The 27,825-nt window shown below is 41.5% G+C and overlaps 1 protein-coding gene across 6 annotated transcripts in view; it reads left to right on the forward strand.

Annotated features, from left to right (window-relative positions):
• The first annotated feature begins 466 nt into the window (after window positions 1-466).
• SLC4A4 (solute carrier family 4 member 4) overlaps window positions 467-27,825 on the forward strand; it is a 251,234-nt gene continuing 223,875 nt past the window's right edge. For 2 of the 6 annotated variants that reach the window (XM_054029026.1, XM_054029027.1), the window contains exon 1: window positions 810-970. The gene's annotated coding sequence lies outside the window, so the exon portion shown is untranslated. Of the gene's footprint in view, window positions 602-806; window positions 971-27,825 lie in introns of those variants that run through there. The other 4 variants (XM_054029025.1, XM_054029029.1, XM_054029024.1 and 1 more) reach the window with 4 other exon arrangements.

Raw genomic sequence — 27,825 nt, forward strand, 5'->3', positions numbered from 1 at the left:
TATAAAATATGAAAGGTGTCAAGAGCCCACAACCCCCCCTTTAGTGTGACCGCTGTTTAATGGTATCACTTAGTCCCTTTGGCGTGGCTTGTAGGATTGAGTAGCTTTAGACCCCGGCACAGCTGGCCCGTTCTGTTCGTTGTTTCTTTTCTGTAAGCGCTTGAGTTAGCAGGAAACTTTCCATGCGGGATAATCTCCCACACAGGGGCGGGTGGGCATAAAGCCCCCGCTGTTGTGCAGTGTCTTGGATCCCCCCTTTCCGCAGGGCAAGACGAGAAGCAGGTCTCTCCCCGCTGTTGTGCAAGGCTGTGGTTGGGTCACTCCACTTGAGCCAGCAAACTGTGTGTGTGACTCTTGTCATCAGCGGGCTGAAAGGCAATTGGATGAACTTAAACTGCTCCGACTCCAGCTGGAGGGGCCCCTCCCCGCGGGAGGTAAATGTGTCTCCGTGGGTCGCGGGGAGAAAAAGCCCCAGAGGCGCTTCTGCAAACCGGACCCATCTCCCCCCGGGGGCTCTTCCCCGGGACGGGAGCAGGCGAAGCCCGGAGCAGTTGCTGCCCGGCCGGGAGCCGGAGCCGGAGCCGCGGCGAGCGAAGGGAAAGTGAGTGAGCCTGTAACACCAGCAGCCCCGACTCCGCCCCCGCCCCGCGCCTGCCCGCGGCCCCGTGACGCCGCTCGGCAGCAATGGCACGGGGGGCAAGGGGACGGCCCGCGGCTACTCGCGGCTTTAAAACGGGAGCGGGGCGGGTGCTGCCGGCAGTGCACCGCGGCGCTCAGCAGCCCAGCCCGGCTCGGCTCTCCCGTCTCCCGGCCCCGCCGCCAGCCCGCCCCCGGCCCCGTCCCGCGCGCGGGGGCCGCCGCAGTTCCCGCCTGGGCAACCGCCCCCCGCGCCGCGCGCCGAGTGCCCCGCCGCGAGCGCGGCCCGCCCAACCGCCACGCTGGAGGAGCGCCGCAGGACCGAGCCCCGGAGGTGAGCGCGGGGCTGGGGCAGGTGGGCTCCGTGCGGAGCCGGGCTGCGGGCGGGGCGGGGCGGCGCGGCGCTTCCTCCCCTGGGCTCGCGGGTTTCCTGGAGCCCGGGGCGAGGTGCCGGAGGTGAGCGGGTCTGTGCCTGGGGAAAGCGCCGCTCCCCGGGCACCTGCCCGCCGGCGCTGCTGGGGCTTATCGGGCAGGGACTTGGGGGGGTGTGTGTGTGTGTGTGAGCGGCATGCACCCTGCCCCTGCGTTTTACATGGATCCCCTCACTGCAGCCGGCTCCCCAAAGCAATGAACTACCCACCGCGGGCCACCTCCGAGACCCGGCGAGGCAAAGATCCGACAAAAGGAGAACTTAACACGTGCGTTTTTCAGGCGTTTCATGGCATGCGCTGCATACTGGGCATTTACAGGTTCGACAAGAAGTATAGGTACAGACACTCCTGTGTCCAAGAGAAAATGCCTGTATTACACAAGCGTGTGTGTGCAAGACTTCGAGTGCAACTGTGTATACACATGCACACACAACAGACGTGTATATTACTTAGGTATACAAGTTGTCGCCCAGATCCTGCACCTTGCTGTGCACAGCAGGACCCCAATAGCCATGCAGAAGCCAGTGGGGCACTCAAAGAGCGGAAGGGTCCATCGGCATGGATCGGTTTGTAGGAACCGAGGCTCTTGTCTGTTGCGTGTGTACAGTTATTTTATATCGCTTTCCACAGTGGTTAAAGCAATTCTTCCATTAGCATTCAATTTGTCCTATCTCTGATGAATGCAGAATTTTACTTGCATGAAGAAACCACAGGCTTGCCACTCTGAGAACTGCAAATGCAATCACTCTTTCTGTGGTAAATTTAACTGTAAGTGGCTGTCTTGCGCTGGCAAAGAGTGCTGGATTGGACCTAAAATGGGAAATGCATACCGCTAAGTCTGACTTTTTACACTGGATAAAAAAAAAAAAATTTTTTTTCTCAGTTTAACATCTGTGTAAAAAGTGACATTGGACCTCCCCCCCCCCCCCCCCTTCAAACACATCTATCTGGTGTTTACCAGTTGATACCTGACAGTTTTTAAGCAGATATTATTTGGAAACTTTTGATAAATCAGTAAAGCTTACTAATTAAACTGTCAGCAAGAACCATTTCAAGGAGATCATATTTCCTTAAACAGTCTTCAAATCTCATCTGGCATTTTGCTGAATGGGAATATTCCACTTCCATAAACAAGCTGAAGGTGTCAGTTTTGCAACAAAAAAACCTTCAAAAACAGACTCCAAAGAGAGACTGCTGAACTGGAATTAATATGCAAATTAGACACAATTAACTTAGGTCTAAACAGAGACTGGGAATGGTTGGGTCATTACACTAATTGAATTTTTTTCCCCCCATGTTAAGTTCTCCTCATACCTTCTATGGGTCATCTCGATTATCACTTCAAAGTTTTTTCTTCTGCTGCTACTGATAGCACATCTCAATTGATTGGCCTCTTACAATTGGTATGCGTACTTCCACCTTTTCATGTTCTCTGTATGTATAAATATCTTCTGTCTGTGTTCCACTCTATGCATCTGAAGAAGTGAGCTGTAGCCCACGAAAGCTTATGCTGAGATAAATTTGTTAGTCTCTAAGGTGCCACAAGCACTCCTGTTCTTTTTGAGGATACAGACTAACACGGCTGCTACTTTGAAAGCTGAGAAATGTTTCTTGTCCAATCTTCTTGCTCCTTTCTTTCTTGAACTTCCTGCTAACAATTCTAGTCCTCAAGTGTTCCTTTCTCAAGTAAAGAACAGACATGGAAATGAATGTTAAATCATCCTTTTGTTCTCATAATCTTGTTTTCTGCTGCAACATTAAGCATTATTCTATGTTTCCTTTGTTAGGAGGGCATTCTTTTAGCACCTGTATTCAAAATTTTTTTATAGTATTTGATAATGTCCGTAGAGCTTCATGGCAACTTTCTGTTTAAAAAAATATGGAACATATCAGGCTTGATGCTGCAAGGAAGGTACTTAGCACCCCTGAAATTGACAAGCACATTCAGCTTCCACTGAAGTCAGGGAGCTCAACATCTCCAGAGGATTGTGTCCTTAAGCCTGATATTGCAGACACTTATGAACTGAGTAACTTTATTCATAGACATAGTTCCATTAACTTGGAGGGGACGTCTCCTGTGAGTAGAGTTACTCATGTGCCTAGGTATTTGCAGTGACCCTAAGGCACAATGGTAGTAGCTTCACTGGATTTGTGTTAAGACGTATTCCACGGAGTTCAGACTCTTAGAAATAAGAGACTGACATGTACGGTTTGCTTTGTATCTAAAAACTACTTCACACAACATGCTTACTACTTAGGCATAACTGGAACAATTAAGTCCTATTTTTCCCATAGTTAAAGTTGGCTTGATGAATTTAGCAAAATGTTAAAGAGCCAAGCATTTTGTGTGGGAGCAGAATTTGCTACTTGCTAACATGCAATCTCATGCAAATATATCCAGTTCTTATTTTGTTTGGAAACCAGAAGTTATCTGCATATAAAAGAGGTAAGAGTCTCCATACTAGCAATAGCTTAGTTGTAATTACCTCTAGTTCCCATTCAGATGCAGAATCTTAAATGGAATTTTGTGTTTGTATATATTTTACATTGCAGATTAAGGGACTTGTTAATTTGCAGTGGTCTGTCTCTTTCAATATCTTACATGTGTTTCAGTGCAGAAGTAAGTGCAGTGTCTTTCAAAGTGACTTTTGTGGTTTTGTTGTGGAATCACAGAAATGAAAAGACTCAGTTTCATTTCCAGGTTTTTGCTGACATTAAATTGTAAGGATATGGCTCTAGGTGTTTGTGAATGGCAGTACAACCCTGAGATTCAAGTGGTGCCTTGTTTGTTGTTCCTTCTATTTTTTTTTTCCAGACTGAAAACATGCAACAGTAACAGATTTTGTTTTTTTTTCCAAAGGAAAACAATCTTCCCCCCCCCCCCCCTGATTTCCACCACCTTCATTATGTGTGAATTTCCACTCTCTAAAAGAGTTGGTAGAGATGACTGCCTGATGTGTTGTTGGTATTACAAGCTGAAAATGTGGTGCAAGGAGAGCATAGGCGCATGTTGCTTTTATTTGTTTTTTTTCAAGGGGTGATGCAGTAAACATCCTGACTTGTTCGTTTTGTATCATCTGGAGGGTATTTTAAGTAATTGGATTTTAAAAGAAATACTATAGGGGAACCTTCAAAATACATGCTGATAATCTTACCGTCTGTCCATGTATGGCAAATACTAAAACTGCTGATACCTTGCACTGACAATTAAGGAGGAGATTTATGCACAAAGTGCACATTCAAGGAAAACATCTCTTAAGAATTGAAAATGTGTTCATTTGTAAATCATGTTGTTCTCTGATTTGCCTGCTTGGCAATGAGGGCGCTATACTCAAGTATGAGAAGTTTCTTTCTGTGAAAGCAGGTTAAGTTTTCATCTCAAGGGGTCCCTTGTTGCAATAAGAATTTGAAGATGCATTAATATGACATGTTTTTTGTGGATTTTTATGAATGGAAAACTTTTTTTAAGAATAAAGACAGTCATTCTTCTATTTCAGGAAAAAAGTTACATCAGGCAGCTATTCTTAATAGGTAAATCTTAGTCTAAATGACTTTTATTTTACTACTTGTCTGTTAGTAAATACAAAATATTTCTTTTGTAGACAATGACTTGCTGGACTTGCTATTTTCTCAGGAAGCTGGCATTAATAAGAGCATATGCATCTGTACTCACTTTCATTAATTATCTCTGCAGTTTGTGCCATTCAGTTAGTGCAGATTGGTGCTCTTTTGACTGAATCTTAAGCCTTTTTGTCACAATTGCATAGGTAAAAGGATTTGTAATTATCAGGCGAACTAAGTCAGTTGTGTCGAACTACAGCATGCACTTTGCCCATCTGTTGCAGTTTTGGATGTGACCAGGGATAGGAGGGAAGAAATGATGTAAACTCCCCTCCATTTTGGCGTTTGGGTTATGTTCTCCTCTGAAGATACTTTATTGAAAATTAGTAGCCTGATGCCTTTTCTATGGCCCCATTCCTTCCAGTCTGTCACTGTGCACCACAGATTATGGTGACTTAATTATAGCAGATGGCTAGATCCTTGCCCTGCTCTCGTGGCCTGGCTTTGAGGTATTTTCTTTGTATATTAACTTCAGAATCTGGACTCTTGCAGCCTGATTCAGTGTTCCTGTAACTGCCAGGATCAGGTCCATCTTATTATTCTGTGTCAAGAACAATCATCAGTTGCTGTGTGGCTTAAAATTTGTGCAGAAAACTTGAAAAGTATGACTTTAAAATCCACAAAACCATGGAACTTTAGATTTAAGATTGATAGAAGTAGAATGTCTGGATTGTCTCATGTTACTATACTAATCTTCATGGTTTTGGATAAAAAAGTGTGATTGGGGAACGACCTCTATCTCAGCTCTTTTAAAAAATTACACACCCTTCTGTAATAAAGAAAATTGGGGTGGGGAGAAGAGAAATCCCTCTCTTAAACTTGTCCTATTCCTGTGTGGCTTGATAACAAAATAGAGATCTGCACCATTGGTGTAAAGATTGAGTGAAATCCTGGCCCTATTGAAGTCAATGGGACTTTTGTTATTGGCTTCAGTGAGACCAGGTTTTCGCCCTGAACCTTCCTCTGATCTATCCTTTGTCAAATCTGTATTATCTGTATTTGCTTTCAATTTCAATTTCCTTGGGACAGGGGCATTCCTTCTTGTGTTAGCACAGTGCTGAGTCTGCTGATAGCACTTGGTTTAATAATAAAAAGCTGTTAGTGTGTTGTGTAAATAAGAAGTTAGAGCTTTGTAACTATTCAGATGAATCTGTACTGTGCTCTTTTCCTCTTATTTGCTAACATAAATATGTATCTTGGACTCTTTAGAACTTATTTACTCAGTATTGTATGATGGCTTCAAAGGAAGACTCATAGTCTGTCAGGTCAAGGATAGTATACAGACTTTTTAGTTCAAAGATGCATCTGTTGGGTCAGTGTAGATGCTGAGAACGCACTGTAAATTCATATAGGGTAAATTGCTGCATGTGAACACTAAGTGCTCATTTTTAAAAACCAAATACCTTGGTTACTCTATTGTAAAATAAAATTATTGTTGTTTTGAAAGGCTTTAGGGATTATTATTTAATTTTTTTTTAGTTATACATGTGCATCATACCTAACTGGGTTTTTTCCCTTCAACAGGTGAATTTTATTATTTGCAAAAGTCAGTGGCTAAGAAGTGCACTGTACCTGGTATCCTATTTATCTAGACCATGCATCTAAATATTGACTTAAAATATCTCAGCAATTCCAGTACTGACTGCAGCTCATCTCCGCATAGGCTACCAATTGTAATGGAGGTTCCCAAACTGGACCACTGTGGTCAGCTAACTCTTAGCAGGACACCATAGTGTGGGCTCTTCCTCCTTGTTTCCAGCTGCTACGCAGCACTGAAAGACAGCTAAAAATACCTTAAATACTCCTCATATTAATATTTCTTGTAAGTAATTGTTATAGTTGCCCCAATGAGGTGTTTACCAAGATGGTGGATGGTAGTCTGCGCAATTCTTATTGAAAGAAGAGGTGTCTGAGAGTGGCCCTGATTCAGATCTCATGTTTTAGACTTCAATACCATTCTAAGATTCTTACCATTATAAGTAAGATGAGAATCAGGCCCCTAGTGTCTGTTAAAATGTGGTCCATATTGTGGAGAAAGTCTGAGATCTCCTGAATTATATCTAATTGTGGGCCTGATCCTGCCAGGGACTTCAGGGGAAGAAGGAATACGTTCTGTTTTCTAATTTTTCTGGTGAGAAAACAGTTTATTAAAGAACTAGCTAAATTGAGAATCCTTTTTTCATTTTGGGTTCAAACAAAATGTGAACCCCAAATTCCAGAAGCACCTGGCATTAGCATTAATTTGGCAGAGTGAGGGAGAGAAGTCAGGGGGAAGGAAAAAAAAAAAAACATAGGAGAATGCTACTTCTGCAGTATTGGCCTCTCTCCCTGGGGTGTAGGGCAAACTCTGCTTTAGTTTCTTCCCTCCCTCCACCCCAGGAGATAATGCCGTAGAAGTTCTCAGTGGGGGCTTTCCTCATATAGTGGGAGATCTGGCCATAAACCTCAAAAGCGTTTGCATAGCACCATGTACACCTATGGCAATTAATACGTAATGTGTGAGATTATGCTTGAAAGATGACACTGTTTTAAAACATTTTCAATATGTCTTAACAATCAAACCATGTTATGTATTTTGATTAACTTCTCTATAAAAGCAGAAAACATCCTTCTATGCTTTCAGGGTGTATTTGTTTGTCTTCCATTCAGCTGCATTTGGTGCACCTGGCTAGCTACGCTGCAGACAAATGTAAAGTTTACACTTCAAACTCCTGCACAGATTCCTGGGACCTACATAGTCTCATAGTCCAAAGGACAATGATCTAACACTCACTATAGGCCTGACCCAAACGCCACTGAAGCCAATAAGGGACTGTCCATTAACTTCAGTGGGTTTTGGATCAGGCCTTAAACTAGCTCTTTCTTTCTTTTTTTTTTTTTTTCTTTTGTAATTTTATTTTGTAATTCAGTGGATGACAGGGGATGGATCACTTGATTGCCTGTTCTGTTCATCCCTTCTAAAGCACCTGGCATTGGCCTCTGTTGGAAGACAGGATACTGGGCTGGATGGACCATTAGTCTGACTCAGTATGGCTACTCTTATGACTTAGAATTAGGAACAAATCAAAGATTGCTATGCTTATTTCACTTATGATTGCAGGCATATGCAGCTATGAGATAAGATACTTGTTATTTCAGTCCCAAAATATTAACAAAAAAATGTTTAGAAGTGTGAGCAGGTTCAGATTTCTACTTCGTTACAATTTAAAATGTTTGTCAATAAACTCAGGAGCATCTCATACTTTAAGTAATTCTTAATTATCCTGATATCAAAAAATCCTAATCCATGAATATCACATCTGGATGATGGATTGTGACTCCTGGAAATACAGACTTAAGACTGTGGATTACTAAAATCCCTTTACTTCTACCATTTATCATAATTATAATAATTTTCATTCAATTCTAATATAATTGTTGCCTTAATTAAAATGTTCTAATTCAAAATATTCTGAGATTTAAAATGTTGTCTTGAAGCTTTATAATAATGCCCTGCTTCCCGAAAACAAACTGACTAACTTGAGGTACAGTCTACAACTCTTTTTGTGTGTGATTAATTCTTTATTGAGTTTCATAAAGAAACAGATAATGAAAAATACAGAAAGGTAAATGATTTACAGCTTGTATAAGTTTTCATATCCTGCATGCTTCATGGGATCTCCGGTAAAATTATGGAATTATGCAATTTTATAACTTTTCAAAGCTGCAAGAGCAGACAATACAAAACCAGACAATACTACATAGATATAACATGTTAGGGTGAAGGTAACTAATAAAATGGGAGAAGACTTATATGAAGAGGGTCCTGGATGGGAGAGGAGGTGTTCGGAGGAATAGAGGCCTGGCATTCTTTGAGCCAGCTCAGCTTTTCTATCCAAATGTACCTAGAAACAGGGTCCGAATTTCTTCAGATTCATATAATTGCTATCTACTGCAATGACTATTCATTCTTTGGCTGCTAACTAAGGCAGGTCTGCATGCCACTCTCTATTCTCGGCGTAAACCCGCTCTTCCATTTTTGTAAAATCATGTACTTGTTGATCATTGCAGCCCTCAAGAACCCAAGTCTTTGTGGTGGAGTTAAACCCAGTTTAGCGGGTCAGCCCGTGGAATTTAATTTCCCTTTGGGGTTCTGGTAAGGAAAATTGAGTGGTTTCTGATCCAGCCATGGGCTATGATACAAATTACATTTCATTATAAATCAGTGCAGCTCCTCTAGTTTCCGTTATCTTTTTTTTTTTGCTTTATTTAAGGACCACCTTTCCCGTTTAGCCTAAGTTGGACTCCATAGTTGGGGACAGTTTTCAAACTGCACTATGTCATTTTTACATCAGAGCTCCTTCCTGCAAATCTAGGACTTTGATTTTCACCTTACCTAAATGGTGAGTGACTTAGGTGGAAAACTCAACAGAGGGTCCTGTGGCACCTTTAAGACTAACAGAAGTATTGGGAGCATAAGCTTTCGTGGGTAAGAACCTCACTTCTTCAGATGCAAGACAGGTGGAAAACTGTGCTTATAAATATGGAGTCCACTGTCTGAAATATGGCTCTGGGCGTACAGTGCAGAGTATAACTTTTTATTGGTTACAGGTTATTGCTACTTATCTGATTGATTAACTAATCTAACTAAAATTTCACATGACTCCACTGACATTCAGCCCCCACCGCCTCTACCAGAGTTTGTTTGACATTTTTCTGCATGTTAGCACAGTGAGCCAGTATTAAGTCATAAATCCTATTCGGTTTGCATGTGCAACTGATTTGGATGGCTTTTTCCATGGTTTTTGATCCTTGTATTCTGCGCCTCTGGTTTAAGTCACTACTGATTCTTGAAGAAAATGGCAAATAGATTATTTTGGAAGATACCGATAACGTTATACGTTTCTGTGTAACCTTTAGGCAAAAGAAATAGAGCTGAGCCCTAACTAGTATATTTTCAATAACATGTCTAGCTTTTGATTGTTTCTCATTGTAGATGCAGAAATAGAATTTAAATACCCTAAATAAGGTCATTTTTACCATTAGTGTATTTTAGTTTTTATCCTCTCTGGAGTTTCCTGATCTCAGTGTTTCTAATCTTAGTATTTAACCTTGATCAGAAGGTTTCGGTTAACTGCTTTTTATTATACCTGAAGCTATAAAACTAACACTTCAGCTACATTGTTAAACCCTTATATCGAAAGCCAAGCATTCTGGGTCGGTCACTGAGGTTGCTAAATATAATTGGTCTCTGTGTGTAGGTTGGAGTTGTGTAATGCTTGCTTAACAGCCAAGTGACAAGTAGTGTTTCAATATATTGAATCACCTCTCGGTGCACTGGGATTAGGTAAAACCCATGTGTGCTAAATGTGAATTCATAAGAATATGTGTTGAAATAGAAATTTCACACACAAATTTCACTTAAGCCCCATGGTACGCAGATGTTTTTTGTAACCACAATGCTGTGAATTTTGCTTGTTATACAATTAAACTGACACAGGTTCCATTTCGGACAATTGCTGTCCTCAGCTGTGACCGCTATCACCACTCTAGAACAGTAGCACTGTCATACTGACCATTCTCGCGAATTGTCTGTTTCTAGCCAGAAACAATAATAGCAGGAAACAAAGATATGTAGTCATTCTCTCCAATACTTAATGAAATCATTCATTTGAAAGTCTTAATGGCACAAACATAGTGTCCCGAGAACGGCATTATATGTATTATGCAACATCTCATGATCTATATGGGTGATGGTGTGTGACTATCCTGGATGAATTGTGAATGATGTGATCCACAGTAGCAATTCCTCCCTGATACCATCAAATGAACAGTATAATGTTCTTGATACAGGGACTCCAAACAAATCAGGGGAATGGAATTTTCACACAGTAAGCACTTGTATAAACCAATTTATAATGTTGGGAAAGTCAAGGAAGTATAGCAGTCAAATTGGCTGAATGTGCTAAAGTGCTTTATTCATAATGCTGAAATACAACAGGCTCAGTTTTGCCACCCTTACTTATCCTAATCGGGACTACTCACATAGGCCCCAATCCAGCAAAGTGTTTTAAGCATCAGCTTAATTTTAAGCATGTAACCCTGTTTGGATTGGGAAGGAACTTTCCCCCAGGTCAGATTTGCAGATACCCTGGGCGTCTCCCCCAAACCCGTTGCAGCTTAGGGCATGGGTCTCTTGCTGGTTTGGACTAGAGTACATGGTGGATTCTCTGTAACTTGAGGTGTTTAAATCATGATTTGAGATTTCAGTAACTCAGCCAGTGGCTATGGGTCTATTACAGGAGTGGGTGGGTGAGGTTCTATGGCCTGTGGCGTGCAGGAGGTCAGACTGGATGATCATGGTGGGCCCTTCTGGCCTTAATGTCTATGTGTCTGCTGCTGATTTCAGTGGGACTGCTCTTGCTCAAAGCTAAGCCTGGGTTGAAATGCTTTTCTGGATTCAAGCCTATGTGAACCAGCCCCATTGAAATGAATGTATGAAATGCATGGCAAGGTAATTGAATAAGGGTGGCAGAATTGGACCCTTAGTAGGCATAAAAACTTTTCTCTTGACCAACATTTAGACCCTGTTATAAATTGCCTGTTTTCTGGGGTTGAAATTCCCCTCAATGCTGATGGCCTGGCCTGCACATGGTCCTGTGTGACACACAAACGCTTAATCAGGGGGTTAATTGTGGTGTGAAAGGTGTATGGGGCCTTATGCAGTGAATTTCACTTTGAAGACCTATTAGATGGCATCAGTAGTAATAGGAAAATATTTAGTTATTAGCGAGATTTTAAGTTAAAGTGCTTTCACTTTATTTATCTAATACATTAGTGACACATCATCAAAGCAAGTATGAAAGGGGAAAATTAATCTTGTTTCAAGACCAGTAGGCTAATTGCAGAAATACAGTATTGAGATGAATTGGGGAGTCTGTCTGTGCACCACTTCGGAATTGTGGATAATTTTATGAAACTGTGTTGCGGAAAGCCTATATGTATGTGGATTCGCCATCAGACAGCAGAGTTGTCATGTCTCTGTCAGGCCAGAGACAATGGTGAGTGGTCAGCGCTCAATAGTCATCTATTCAAGTAGAAAAACCTTGGGGCAACCAGTTTGCTCTAGCTGGGAGAAGACATTTTCTCCTCTTGTCTGAAAGGAGTGGGATGTGAGAGCAGTGGAAAATTACCGAAAGCCTGAAAAAAAAAGCAGGTGACCCCCAGCAGAAGTCTATAAAGTAGTTCACAGGGGAAACTGGAGAGAAAGAGACATCTTAAGATAAGAGAGGCTGCTGCAGGGGCAGGATGGGGGTGAGGGGGGCAGAAGATCTGGTGACCTTCCAGACAGAACAGTCATGATTTCCCCCATGGACTCTCAAGTGATGGGTGAGCTAATGACGGACATTGTGTTTTAGGATGTTTTATTTTGTACTTTGCATGATTAAGTATAAATGAGCATAAAGGTGTTAGACTGGGGTGGGTGGATGGACTGCCTCACAATGGCTGTGGGTCCCTGACAGAGTTAACCTGTATCCAGAAGCTTTGCACCTTTGGGGTGGACTTCTGGGAGATGGGTGTGTTTAAGTTCTGGAGAGTCTGAAGGGTCAGTGCTGCACCCAGAGGTGCTAGGCAGCTGGCCAACGGGTTCCAACACTTGGGATGGGGGTTTGCCAAACAGCAGGACTGCTTGCTGAGCGTGTGGCTAGGGAGCTGACACTGGGGCAGTGGCTAGCCTCTGTTCGGGTGCTAGGAGCTTGAAACACCCAGGAGCACAGGGGCTTTGATTCTCCTCACAGCAGTCCTCATGCATGTCCAGGAAAGGGCACACTAGGATCTGTGACTTTGCTCTGCATAAAGATTTCCCTATAGCTGTACACATGTTTTTTTGTTTAGAGAGGTTAAAAATTAGTATTGGCCACCTCCCTTCCCTACTCTTGTCTGAATATTAACAGTGATCAATATGAAATATAAGTTATGATTGTTGGACTCGTCTGATTTATGGAGGCAAGGACAATCTGATTCAAACAACACCTCAGTCTTCCAAGTCATGGAAAACATTTTCAGAGCTTCTGTGGCCTTTGCTGGACAGTGTATTTTATATTTAGCCTTAGACTCATAGAAGATTAGGGTTGGAAGAGACCTCAGAAGGTCATCTAGTCAAACCCGCTGCTTAAAGCAGGACCAACCCCAACTAAAAACATCCCAGCCAGGGCTTTGTCAAGGTGGGCCTTAAAAACCTCTAAGGATGGAGATTCCATCACCTCCCTAGGTAACCCATTCCAATGCTTCACCACGCTCCTAGTGAAAAAGTTTTTCCTAATATCCAACCTAGACCTTTCCCACTGCAACTTGCCCACAGAAATGGATTATGACACCTTTTTGAGGAGAAGCTGTGTTCCGGTGCTATCTCTCATTTCAGTCGAGTGATTTCATTTAGTGTGGTAGGAGAAAAGTCTTGTTTTTTTGATTTTTGATGTGGAAATATACTTCCTTTTAGTTAATGCAATACTCTGATTCTCTCTCTCTCCTTTTTCAGTTTAATGTGGATAGCTAGCAAAACTGGAAAGGATTAACATAAAAAGTGATGAAAAACATTTTAATCTGAAAACTGATCCATTAGGAAGGATAGATTGCTTTTTAAAATCATGCATTACACAGATTAAAACATACCCTTTTTTAGAGAAACTTAGTTTTGAATCCAAAGTGAAGGAAGAGAAAAGCCTAATGAGATCAGGTTAATTACTTGTGTGTCTCAGAAATGTGATTTTAAAAAAATCGTAAAATGTTAAGTGGGAGAAGGGGGAAAGCACCACTTTGAAAGTCAGTTTCATAAAAATATAACAAAATGGTTACTTCAGAGAATGATCCATAGCACATTGACTCCACTGGGCTTTGAATTGGGCCCTTGATGCTCTCTGATCCTGCATCACAGACAGTCCAGTTTGATTTATATACAGCTCTAGTAAAGCCATACCCTGAAAATACACTTTTATGTGCAATACACATAAATTAATAGGCACATAACTTTGAATATCATTTAACATTTTAAAATGGGAACAGCATACTAGATTCTTGAACAAAATCATAGGCCCTTAGGCATCATTGCAAAACAAAGCCTTTTTGTTCTTTAAATTTTGCTTGGGTCACCACCACCTCTCCATCAAAAGTTCAGTGGTTCAAGATTAATTTTGGTTCAAGATACAGAATCAGAAAAACCGCTCTGTGGAAATCCTAGCCTATATCTTGTAATATCTTCTCCAGAGACTGAATAAAGAGAGGTCTTGTTTGTAGCTTTTACAAGTAAGTTAGGGGAACTCAGAGTCCATGCTATTCACTGAAGATTAACTGTACATCATACTTTTTATTAAAAAGCAGTGCAATACCAACTCTTGCACATCACGCTCAAAATGTATACACTAGTGAGCATCCTGAGTTCTGTGTGGTCCTCAGGTAATGCTGAGATATGTGGGTCTCTGGGGTTGGTAGACTTCTGTACAAGTAAAACCAGTTGTCTTACACTGTTTTTGCTTTTTCACATTTGCAAATGTCTTCTGTTAACCAGGACAAGGGATTTAGTATTTTCTTGGGGCCGGATCCTGTGAGGTGACGAGCACCTTCAACTTAGCAGAGGCTGCTTAACATCTTCCAGGAGATGCTCAGCACCTTTCAGGATCAGAACTTGGCTTTGAAAATTCCAGTAATAGATTTGAAGTCTTGAGCTGTGGTATCAATCCAGCTTTTCTGGCTCTACTCCAAGGATAATCATTCCATTTAGTCAAGCAGTACAAATGCAAGATAATGGGTACAGATAACCAGGATTTAATATTATATTAGAGTATTTTCCTTTTACCTTTAAACAGCTGTATTCCGATTAGATGTTCCTTATAAAGCAGTTCATTGTTAATAGGTGTCTCCCAGAAACTGGCATATAGTGTTACAAAGCTCAGCTGGAGCATAGTTGGCTATAATCTGGCAACAAATTTCAGGGCGTTACCTGCAACTGGCATTTTAAGATGCATATGTCTCCGCCAAAGTCACCTGTTGGTAATTTTTGCCTCTCTTGATATTTTCAAAAGCACGAAATTAGGCATCCAAATGCCATTGACGTCCAGTTGGAGTGGGGAACAGAGTTCTCATTTGTCCCTTTCAAAATCTCCCCCCTCTATTCTTAAAGTAGGTTCCAAGGGAAAGATGGCCAGTTGAAATTTGTGGGAATGAACTTCTGGGTGCCCAATATTTAGATATCTGTGGCTAGTGGTATAAAAGATTTTATTGTTATGAGATTGGGATGATCCGATTAATTATTTGTGTGGCAAGACCATGAGCAAGTTATACCAGTTCATGCCAATTAAGTGGTGATCACGCACTTCTGACTGCATGACCTGCCCCCAACCCACTAACCCATTTCCTTGGTAGTTATTGTAACATTCCAAACACAACATCTTCAGAGAGTTGCCACTTTCTTTGTAATCAACATGCCAGGGAAATATTTCCCTGGCTCTCCAAGGATAGAAATGGAAGCATCATTTTGCACCATCATGTGTTCTGTATATGCCATATGGATTATAGAAAAGAATATTTCATAATTTTTTTAGAACTGTGGTTCTCAGACTTGAAGACCTATTTTGTCACATCTTAAAACTCAAAAGTACTTGGCCCGGCCACCTTTACAATTTTAATCAGTGTTGTTATAGTGGGTTCTTATTCTAACATTGTACTTTAAATCAACCTGCATACCATTTCCCTATTGCCCAGGTTCCACCAGTGGTACCTGTATCACAGTTTCAGAAATGCTGTTTTAGTGCGTTTTTTAAATGTATTGTGAATTTTTTTTTTTTTAATGTCACCCGCCCCCCCCCCCACTCGCCGTTTCTAAAGTAGAATTGTGGGTCCTACCATACAGGGCTCAGAAAACTATTAAAAGCATTTTAAAATGACTTAAAATAATCTTTCTAGACTTAAAATGTCCTGATTTCAAATTTCAGGCCCTTCCATGGCTGGAAATGAGGGCTGTGTGTCCCACTGCAAAGCAGGGATCTCCCCTCTGGAGAAAAGTTTGCAGGCATGTTGGGAAAATCTGTGCATATGGACCGGTCATCCTGTGAGTTTGGAAGCAGTTGCAGCTAGCTTAACATCAGCATTAATAGGGACCTGTTCCTCAGACCAGCTCGCTTGAATAGCTGTAAAGTTTCTACAAGAACCTAAATATAAATCCTCTGGAAATGTAGGATACAGATGCTCTCCATTTCAAATACATACGCTTCATTCTCAGAGCTGTGATTTCTCATATCTGTATCTGGCAGTTCTGACCGCTGTAGTGTTTGGCCTGGTCCGCAAGCCCATTAGTCCTTGCACTGACGCCTGGATTACTTTGTGGAGAACTCAGGCCTCCTGGGCTAGCGTGGTAAGGAGTATCACTTGGCTGCCTTTCATTTTCCTCACACTCCTTGGCAGTAACAATTAGCAGAAACAACATGTACCGGTTGGCTGTGGATGCTTTTAGACACAGTTTAGGAAGGCAGCAAGCCAGTCCCTGATATCAAAAAGATTGAGAAACACTGATTTAGAGGAAGGTCTTGTTGTTGTGAGGGTTCATTTGCCCATCACTGTGTTGTGCTTGCTCAGCACATTAGCGCTCTGCTTCTGCGTGCCTGTTATGTGAACCTAGGGTGACCAGATGTCCCGATTTTATAGGGACAGTCCCAATTTTTGGGTCTTTTTCTTATATAGGCTCCTATTACCCCCCCCCACCCCCTGTCCCAATTTTTCACACTTGCTGTTTGGTCACCCTATGTGCACCACATGTGAATATCTAGCTAGGTCCTGACAGTATATTGCTCCTATCACCGTATCATGGAAGTACCTAAGGACAAGAGTTGTTTCTCTGCTTACATGAAGAGTCTTTCTGCTTCCTACACCAAAATAGTCTTCTTATGTCCACTTGTCAGTTTACATTTAAGATGGCAGTGAACTTATCCAACACTAGCAGTTCTGTTGAATAGTGTATGAAATCATTGGTCTTGTTGCTTGTAGCTCCAGTCGTCTTTTATGATGCTGCTGTTTTGGTGTCTGCTTTCAGCCCCTGAATGAAGTGTATCTCTAGTTGGGTGTCCATGCTGCTGAGGTTACAGTTCATTATTACAGTTTCCCATGGTCAGGTTTGGTGTATAATCCCCTGGGTGATCAGCTGTTCCAGTAGCCATCAGCCTGGAGAGGAGGGTACTGTGGCTGAGATGGGTATTTTGTTCTCCTGGTGGCACTGGGCAGTCCTCAGTGCTTTAGTGTGAACCACTGTGGAATTCTCAGGTGACACTTTGCGCAGGGACGCATTTCGTACATGAGATCCATTGTGCCAATTAGCTGTAGCAGGCTTTGAATGGGATGATTTCTAGTCTGTTTGATTTGGTGAAAGCTTACCAAAACTCTGTAGGGGCAGAAGCACTTTTGGGCTGATCTGAACTCACAGGTGATGCAGGGTTTGAGATGAGCATATGCTGCTACTCTTGAAATTTATCATAAATCTGTGGTGATGCAGCAGACAGATTGCCTGAGAACATAAGAATGGTCATACTGGGTCAGACTAATGGTCAGTCTAGCTCAGTATCCTGTTTCACGATGGTGGCCAATCCAGGTGTTTCAGAGGGAATGAACAGAACAGGGCAATTATTGAGTGAGCTATCCTTTGTCGTCCACTCCCAACTTCTGGCAGGCAGTGGCTAGAGACACCCAGAGCATGGGGTTGCATCTCAGACCTATCCTCCATGAACTTATCTAATTCTTTTTTGAACCCAGTTATAGTTTTGCCTTCACAACATCCCCTGGCAACGAGATCCACAGATTGACTGTGTGTTGTATGAAGAAGTACTTCCAGGTTTATTTTTTTAAACCTACTGCCTATTAATTTCATTAGGTGACTTCTGATCAGAATGTGTCCTGATGCATATTATTCATATTAGGTACATTTTGAATCCCCTGGGATTTGAGGTTAACATAAGGATAGTCAGTATTTTGTTAAATACTCAGAATTGTTGAGAGACAAAATGATTCTTCTGGATGGTATGGCTTGTGGTATTTTTTCTGTGCTGGTCTGACCTGGAGTGTGTGAATATACTTCCTTTTTGAGTTGCAGGAGATGGGGAAATTCGTCTTCGTCATGCCTTATTTTCTTACATTAGGGCAACAATCCATACTATCATGACCCAAGGTCATCTTTCCTATGTCAGTCTTCCTCTAGTTCACTACTTGTCTTTTTTCCCCAACTGTTTTTGATCTAGTGCTAAGATTTTACAAAGTCGTCTTTCCAACCAAGTTAATCTGAGCAGTATTTGTCTTGAGAGCTTCCCACAGTTGAAATTGAGGTGCCATTCTCACCCCATCAACCTTACCTCATTTGGCCATGCTTGAAATGCATCTCCTTAAAGGCAGAAAGCTAGAGGGAGGAAAATTAAAAAATCACTGCACACACAATTGGTTAGATAACCAAATATGAAATCTTGCAGATTACACTGAAATATTAATATGTAGGCCTGATTCTCCACTGCTTTACATCAGGTGTAATCACAGAGTGGGCCAGATGCTAACATGGTATAAATGATGTAGCACCTTTGAAGACACTGGAGTTATGCTGATTTACACCAACTGAAATTTGGTCCCAGTGATTGGATTTAAAACATGAGTGGTGTAAACATTTTATGTAGTCATTTACCCCGGTGTAATGTAGGAATAAGTGAAACAGTGGAGAATCAGCCCCTTTCTACACAACTACTCACTGGTCAACAGTTAGTTTTGTGTTTTTATACAACTTACTTGAAATATTAAATTTAATAACTTAAAATCTCTTCTACTGTTGTTTCAGTTGCTTTTTATATTTCATGGAGGTTTTCTCTTAACCTGCGGCAAAAATAATCGTGTTTTTTTTTTTTTTTTTTTTTTTTTTTTTTTAAATCTTGCCAGATAATTCCAAAGATAAACCAGCAGATTCTTGTATCTTATTTTTTTAAAATTAAAAATGACTAAGAAATTATGGTTTTATAAACTGGCCATATTGCATGTTGAGAAACTTCTATTCCCCACAGATACTTTAAGCTACAAAAAACCTATACTGTTGTAGACCAGAATGGAGCCATTCATAAAATGTATAGTTAATAAATATTATGTCCTTAAATGTGCAAATATTTCACCTACTTATCTGACCAGTTGGGAACTTTAAATGATCAGTACCACTATTTTGCCAAAATATACTTCTAATAATTCCTATTACTATGGTGTCCGGCAAATGCCCTGATATACTGAAATTATAAAGACAATACCTCTTTAGAGTTTTTGTGACTGCAGCCACTGAATGTATTTAATCACTGTTAGTCAGGTCCCCGATTCAGCAGTGCACTGAGGCAGTGCTTATTAATGGGTCATAAGTATATGCTTAAAGTTGCATACGCTTGAGTAGTCTGCCGAGTCGGGTCCAGATTCTGATCTCTCACACGGATAGATTGCACCATGTGTAGATTAAGGTATTATTCCATGTGAGTAAGAGTTGCAGAATCTCTCCCTATGACTGCAGAAAGACACCAGCTATAGAAGTGTGGCTGACCAGAATAAAGGAATTAAGAGAAGTGGAATGATTTATTGTCAGTATTAGATGAGCTCCTCAAGTATTTGAGCAAAGTTTGGCTAAATGGAATGAAATGACTTATATTTAAAAAAAAAAAAATCACCCAGTGTAACTCGTATTTTTATTCTATCTCAACTTTTCTGCATTCACTTCCTTTTTGTATTATGTAAAAAAAAATTATATTGTCAAATTGTTTTTCTTTCATAAAAAATTAGTAACTAACATGTTCAAGATTTTCCCCCCAACAGCTCGATGAGGTCAAACATTTCATGAAGTAGTAGTGTGCCTTGACTGTCAATTTTAAATAAAGTTAATTTAAGATGTGATCAGTGATTCTAAAACCACTTTAATTGATCTAAATAACAGTGTAACATGGTGATACCGAGCATATAATCTCTCCCCCCACCCACCCCCTTTCAAAAAAATGGCAGGTTGGAGAATTTTCCCTAGTGGAAGATAATCACAAAACTGACCTTTCACTGTCCTTTGTGTCCTGTTTAGTGTTAATGTTATTCAGACCATAGATTTGGTTTGCATTTGCAGTAGGTCCTAATAACCGGCTTATGAGACTACAGTGACAAGAAGAATGTTAGAATAGAATGAATAGGCACTGGTGTAAGTTGTTGGAGAAGACCATTTCTAAGAAATGCAACCTTGCTAAATGTTCATTTTTTTTTCCTTTTGAAATTGAACTTGATTTATCCACAGTTACATGATAGGAGAAAAAACTGAAGAAAATATTAAGATCCAAATCTTATGTGAAAGCTGTATATTTAAATACCGAAGGGTATATGACTAATACTGCGTTGTTGTCACCATTTTATGAAGACTAAGGGAATGAAACTGAACATGAACTAGTAATCTGGAGTATTTTGTGTCCTGGACAAATCCATCTTGGGCTGGCCCATTTGGTTGATTGCCCCTTGTGGTATCCTTTACTGAAGTAAAGTTGACATGGCTAAACTATAATGAAAGTGACAATTGAGTGCGTGAAAACATTGGGCATAATCTGATTCATGCGGGTCTTTTGAAAAGACCATATTACCCCAGTGCTTTGCTCATTCTGTACTCATAAATGAGCTGGAAAACGGGGCAAACAGTGAGGTGGCAAACTTTGCTGACAATACAAAAACTAGACAAGATAGTTAAGTCCAAAGCAGACAGCGAACAGTTACAGAGCGATCTCACAAGAATGGGTGACTGATCAAGAAAATGGCAGATGAAATTAATTGTTGATAAATGCAAAGTAATGCATATTGGAAAATATAATCCTGTGTGTGTGTGTGTGTGTGTGTAAAAACAATGGGGTCTAAATTAGCTGTTACCTCTCAAGAAAGATCTTGAAGTCATTGTGGATAGTTCCTTGAAAACATGTGCTCAATGTTTAGCAGCAGTCAAAAAAGCTAACATTATTATTTTCTATCCCTTTCCAAAATGTTCCTAAGACACAGTATCATCATGCCCCTATGTGAATCCATGGTACGCCCACATCTTGAATACTGCAAGCTGTTCTGGTCACCCCATCTCAAAAAGGATATATTCGAATTGGAAAAGTTAGAGAAGGGGAACAAAAATGACTAAGTGTATGGAACAGCTTTCCTATGAGGGGAGATGAAAAAGACTGTGACTGTTCAGTTGTTTCTTTTCCAAGATGAGGGGCGATATGATAGAGGTCTATAAAATCATGAGGGAAGTTGTGGAATCTCCATCTCTGGAGATATTTAAGAGTAGGTTAGATAAATGTCTATCAGGGATGGTCTAGACAGTATTTGGTCCTGCCATGAGGGCAGGGGACTTGACTAGATGACCTCTCGAGGTCCCTTCTAGTCCTAGAATCTATGAATCTATTGAGGGTGTGGAGAACGTGAATAAGGAAGTGTTATTTACCCTTCACATAACACACAAACCATGGTCACCCAATGAGATGAATAGGCAGCCGATCTAAAACAAATATAAGGAAGTACTACTTCACACAACGCACAGTCAACGTGTAGCGCTTATTGCTGGGGATGTTGTGAAGACCAAAAGTATAACTGGATTAAAAAATGAATTGGATAAATTTATGGAGAATAGGTCCATCAATAGCTATTAGCTAAGATGGTCAGAGATGCAATCCCATGCTCTGGGTGTCCCTTAACCTGTGATTTCCAGAAGCTGGAACTGGATGACCGGATGGATCACTCGATAAATTGTCCTGTTCTGTTCACTCACTCTGTAGCATCGGTCATTGGCCACTGTCAGAAACAGGATACTGGGCTAGATGGACCATTGGTCTGATCCAATATGGCTGTTCTTATGGTAACATAAAGGCCCCTTTACCAGCCGTCTGCACTGTTCATTGTGATACGTGTACGTGACCAACACATTTATGTGGTATATACCGAAAAGGAAGGTGAGTCTCCAAGGCGTCACATTCCCTTTGGGCAAAGACGTGATCCACAGAGGGAGTTCTGCCACACCGATCAGCAAGTGCATTCACTGCATCCTGGTGACATACACCAACAACTGTTGTGGAAGCAATGAGATGGGGGTCCATATTTAATAATTACTATGAAATAAAAATAGTCCATGCTACTTTGGAGTTGCTTTGGCTCTGCCATCTCCGCCTTTTCCTGTACAGGATACATGAAACCTCTTAGATTTTTTTGTTTCGTTTTTAGTTACATTTTCTAGACAAGTTGGAGTATCTCACTAGATACTTAATGGCTCCCTGTAGTATCTGAGGACCTCTGTATCTCACAGCGGTATCAAAAGGATAAGATCTGTGAAATGGACTCCCCCATTTTACAGATGGGAAAACTGAGGCACAAGGAAGCTGAAGTGACTTGGCCAAGATGACACAAGAAATCTGAAGCTGAGCTGGTAGTTGAACCTAGCTCTCCTAAGTCCAAGTACAGTGCGCTATGCTGTTATCCCATCCCTTATTCCCATAGCAGAAAGGTGTGTTTTTTAGGACTTCAACCCAGTAGATTATCAAGAGTTACTTTTGAAAGGGAGCTAGCTTTGTATTCGTAAAGAAGAATAGAATAGTTGGGGACCGCTCTGGAGTAGAATGGACAAGTTTTTTCTGTCCCTGCTGATCATAGCCTCTTGCTGAGAGCGTACACAAGTAAATTGTTTTATAACCAAGGGAAAAATACATTTAACAGAACTATCTGATTTATAAACCCACAAACCAGGCCATTCAGAGTGAAGAGAGATTGAGCAGCTCATACTTCATGTCTTGTAGCCCATATGTGAATTTCTGTTGAGAAAAGAAGACAAAATGAACCCTGTGAGGAACTGGTCACATTATGTGTATATATATATATTTTTCCTCAACAAAAATTCAGATACGGGCTGCAAGGTAATCAATTCCTCATTAGGATTTAATCTAGTTAATCTCCCCTTCCATTTAGTATCTGAACCCCTCCCAGATATTTAAAAGTAGAAATAACTTTTCTCTTTCTTCCTTATTAGCCTTTGGAAGAAACAGCTTGATTAGTTTGCAGGGTTTTTTGTTTGTTTGTGTGGGTAACAGAATGAGGAAAAGCTCAGTCAAATCACTATGGTTTTGCATTCAGCTCTGGGAGTGATGTGGGCCAGAGTGACTCGCCTCTTTAGGAGAAGGAAGTGCAAGAATCTGGGTCCCGCTCCAGTGACAATTGTGTGTCTCACTTTGATGAACCTCCTGCACTGGTTAACAGTTTCATTGTTCCAGTGGAATGTAGCTGTCATGGAAGGAGTAGTGGTCGGGTAGCCAGGTCTGGTCCCATGGAGGAGCCAGTGCGGGGAGTGGTTTTTTGGTGATGTGCTCGTGGCAATCTGTGTTGTACTAGCTGTAGTCTGTTCAGGATATGTGGTGTCAGCCATATATATGAGAAGCAAAAGCCTAGAGGTCACGAGTGATTGGGCACAAAGCTGGCCATTCTGATCCAAGAAGATTGGATGCTATCTGCTGGGCAGTTGCAAATGGAAGAGGGGTGTCTTTTGCTGCTGTTGGTGTTCGGATAGCCAGTAGCCCTGAGTCCAAGGGGATTCCAAGTCTGCAGACTGATATAGTCTGAAGGCAGCTGCCCTCGGGACTGAGACGTTGTTCTAAAGGAAGCAGACACTTCAGTTGAAAGCTGTGTATGAATAGTAGAGGGCAAGGTTAGCTTCTGCAGAGGACATACTGTTTTCTCAAATGTTAGATTCCCCAGCCTCCCCATCAATGATGGAAATTCTAGGAAAAGAAGATCTAGCATATTAATGTAATCTAGGCCCTGCAAAGCAAATGGCCTTTATGAAGGTGCAGGCTTCAGTACAGGCTTTGTTACCCAATTCCACTTTTCTGTATACAGGTCTCATTTGGCAGTGAGTAGAGGTCTTATTTCTTAGGGTTGGGAGTCCATGTTTCACAGTCAGTGCTGAACTGACCTCCTTCCAGAGTTCTCCTAATGTCGTTTGTTTTGGCCAATAGGCATTGCTATTAAGTGACTTGATGTTCACAATCCCCTTTCCTCCTTGGAGCCTTTTCATGGTTTCAACCCCTGCTGACTTCATTGACTGCAAAGGGATTGCTATTTTAAACTTGGTTCTCTCATTGGAAGAACTGTGTGCTACCCACATAGGTTGTTTGAACTGGCTGAATGTCTCTACATTAAGTCTAAAGCTTTATTTGGGTTTCTTCCCAATTTCAAAACATGTTTAAAATGGGAAGAATAACAAAGTCATATCGGAAACTTCTCATTTATTATCTGTGTTCTCTAGCAATGTTGCACATTTATGAACTTGCGTTGGTTGTGTCTCAATCTGATAACCAGTGCTATCACATCCGCTTTTCTGCTCTTCTTATCACAATAGTCATCTTCTCTCTTGTCATAAATTAGAAAGGTATAAAAAGCACTAGTGTTGATTACTCTGTGTGAAAGACTGAATTAAGTTCTTTACAATAAACCATTTCAATTAAACATGTAACAAGGAAGTACTTTTGCTGTAGCATGGCTTATTTGCATAAAACACATTCTTCACCGCCTCTGTGCTTAGGCTATATAGCCAAAAGGTGGCAGCACTCCATCTGTTTAGTTGTTCTGTATTTTGTAGAGAAACAACCTTTTTCTTTAAAACCGGTTTTAGAAACCTTCCTTCAGTCTTCACCTTCCCACTATAACTTCTGACGTTTGTATTAAACAGACCTGTTCTGCATCTCGCAAACTTTCCAGACCTTGAAAGTGATTTCCATTAGTATATTAGGCAGGCTTTCTGAGCCAGAGGTTCTAAATGTGTCCTATTGTATAGAAACAAACATTCAAACAGATTGTCTTAATTTTTAAGAAGATTCCTTTCTTGCGTTGTAGACTGAGCAGTGATTCCTAAATTGTAGACCTAAACTGTGAGTAGTATGACAAATACAATAGAGAAAAAGTAATACTTCTCAGTGCTATAGTAACTTTCAAATGGTGATCTCAGAACATGTTATATACTCTAAGCCTCACTACATTACTGTGAGTTGGGCATGAATTTTCCCTAGGTTAGTGCTGGGGAAACTGTCTGAGGCCTTGTCTACACTAAAAGGAAAAATAGATCTAAGCTACACAATTTGAGTTGCGTGTATAGCGTAACTCCAATCGGTGTAGCTTAGGTCTACTTACCACAGGGTCCACGCTACGCGATGTTGATGGGAGATGCTCTCCCGCTGACTCCCCTTACTCTTCTCAATCCGGTGGAGTACAGGAGTCAACGGGAGAGCGATTGGTGGTCAATTTAGGAGGTCTTCACTAGATCTACTAAATCGATCACCGCACATCGATCCCCTGATAAGTGTAGACAAGCCCAGAGGTTAAGTTTGCTTTGTTCAGGGTCACTCAAGAAGATGTCAGTTGGGACTTGTGCTCCTAACTCTCTCGGAAACTTTTGAATTCCATCCAAAATCTGCATCTCCTCCTAGTTAGGTATTTTAACAACAAGACCATCCTTGGCAGGAGCTTTAGAATATAATGTGCAAAGTGGAGACCACTAAAGAAACTTAAAAAGAAGAGCAGTCAGAGGCAAGGAACAAGAGTTCTGTGGTAGTTTCAAAACAACAAAAATCCATTAAACAAATTAATATTGAGTCACTGCATGTCCTTTAGGAAATAAGTCGGGTTTGATCATAGTGGAACTGAACTTTCTGAGGTGCTTCCCCTGGCATGACTTCAGTCTCACTGAGAACTACGCAGAGTAGGGAGCCTGACTTACCTGATTATCCCTTGGGACGTCCTCTGCTTTTTTTGGAATAGCAAAACCTTCTCAGGTTTTCCCTCCACTTTGCACTACTTCCCTTCCTCCAACTTTTCCTTTTGCCCACTGTTAAACCACCGTGCCCTCTTGACCCTATGTTGTAGCCACCATTCTTATGGATTTAGGAGAGGCTGAGACTCCCTTTAGACTAGTCAGTCCTGCTTCTAAATTGACTACTAGAGGGTTCCCGTGGATTCTAGCACTCAGCAGGGGAAGGTACATTACTGCCTGAGCTGGATGTTGTATCTTGATATGATGATGGACTTATGTCAAAATCTCATTTATATAGGGTGGCATTTTTCAGAAGTGCTCAGCATTGGCCGGCTCAGCTCCCACTGAAGTCAAACAGGTTGACTTTTTTTGCCCCGAATTTTTTCCCATTAGAAAATGGTTTCCCCAAATCTAGAAACTGAAAATGGAAAACGGATAGACTTTTTTTGGTCTTCAACAACTGACACAAAACATTGTAAGTCAAAATGAAGAAAATTTTCTTCCCAGTTCTAGCGATTGCTATTGATGTCAGAGTTAGGCCCACCCATATGGCATGACCTTACCGGGATAGCAAGCCTACTCCACTCTTACTCTTCTATCTTAGAGTTGAGACCCTTTCCTCTCTCAGGACTAAGACTGTTCCATCCAATAGCTCCAGCTTTCTCCACCATGGGACAGGGCAGCTTGCTCTACCTAGCAGCCACGGTATGCTGGTATGACGATACACAATTCTCCCCCTTTTCCACATCTTCAATAAAACTCTTGAAGATTTTCACCAGTTTTATTTCTTTGTGCAACTGCTGTCCCAAATTTAGCTTTTCTCCCCCCGCCCAAATATATTTTTTAGGAGTCTGAACATTTTTTTGGTGAAAATTTGCAATGCATCTTTCGTGCCAAATTTTGGCCAGAGGGAGTCTTTTGACAATCTGAGAAGGGCAGAAAAGTCAGTCAGGAGGTGTGCCTCTGGATGTAATTGCTAGTCTCCCAGTGGATTAAACACAAGGCTGGGAGCCAAGGCCGTCAGCTCAGTGCCACTGACAGCTGCTGCCTCAAGCTTATCCATCAATCATTGAATGGTGGTATTGAACAATGATTGTGACAGAATACAGTCTGGCTGCACTCCCAGATAGGAAACCATTCTGCTCTGAGATCCTGAATATACAAGCGACATTGTCTGGCGAATTGTTGCAGCTGATCTGGTTGAGCGATAAACAATGGTTTGAACCCCTACCCATTATCATCAAGTGGCCTCCAGCTCTGCATTGCAGTCAGCTCAGTATCAGCCTATCCGGGTGAGGCACCGATATTTGGGCAGCGTCATAGTGCTGGAAGAAAAGATGTGGATGCTTGTATAGAAGCAGCTGCCGCCATGTTTTAGGCCCTTCAACGGCCTTTGTTGGGGGCGTTGTGACATCAAACTCGCTGTGAAGCTGAGGATCTGTAGAACCACCGTTATACGAACTCTGTTGTAAGGCAGTGAACATGGGCTCCGACGAAGGCTGAAGAACACTGGATTTATGTTTTTGGTCCCTTCCAACCTTGAGATTCTATGATTCTGTGATTCTTGTTGACTTTGTTAGCTGCTCCATATCAAGTGGCAGGACAAGATCAGAAATTAGGATATTTGAAGCCAAACTCAGCCACTGCCTCCATCAGCACTGGTTTGGCTTTGATGGTTTTCTTGTTGTGGACATATTATTAGACGGGAAGCCCAGCAGATTCTGAAGCATGTGTACCAAGGAATGCTGCTACATGGCTGGTGATCAGGTGGGCGTTGAAAGCTTTGGGGACGTGACAGTGATGGACATAAACAGAGTTTACCATCTGACCACCTTAAGCCTCTTTCCAGAGATGGATCCAGGTGCTGCTCAATTTGCAAGGAGGCCATGTGCCTCCGGGGATGATGATGATGATGATGATAGCCAAGGCAACTGAAGTACTAGTTCTGGCCATTCAATCTGTATCTCCCTCTGCATGCTTTGGTGAAAGCATAAACGTTGAAATATGCTGTAAATAGTTAAGGATCCTCTGAAACTAGAAGCTGTTATTGTAAAAGCATATAAAATGCTAAAGATATGAGAGTGTGAGTTTTTGTCCTGAACTGTGTAATGCAGGTGCCTTTTAACAGTAATGTCTAAAGACAGCTGTTCACTGCAGTTTGTCTGCTGGTGGCTTGTCACTCGCTGATTAGCAGCTGGTAATGCTGCTCTTGGAAAAGCTGTGTAGTCAATCAGCAGCTGGAGGGGGACACCTGAGGGGAAGTGGAGGGAGATGTTTCTCTCCCTCTCATAATAAAACTTCTTACAGCTGAAG

The sequence above is a fragment of the Malaclemys terrapin genome, chromosome 5 (genome assembly GCF_027887155.1).
Source record: "Malaclemys terrapin pileata isolate rMalTer1 chromosome 5, rMalTer1.hap1, whole genome shotgun sequence".
NCBI classification, from domain to species: domain Eukaryota; kingdom Metazoa; phylum Chordata; order Testudines; family Emydidae; genus Malaclemys; species Malaclemys terrapin.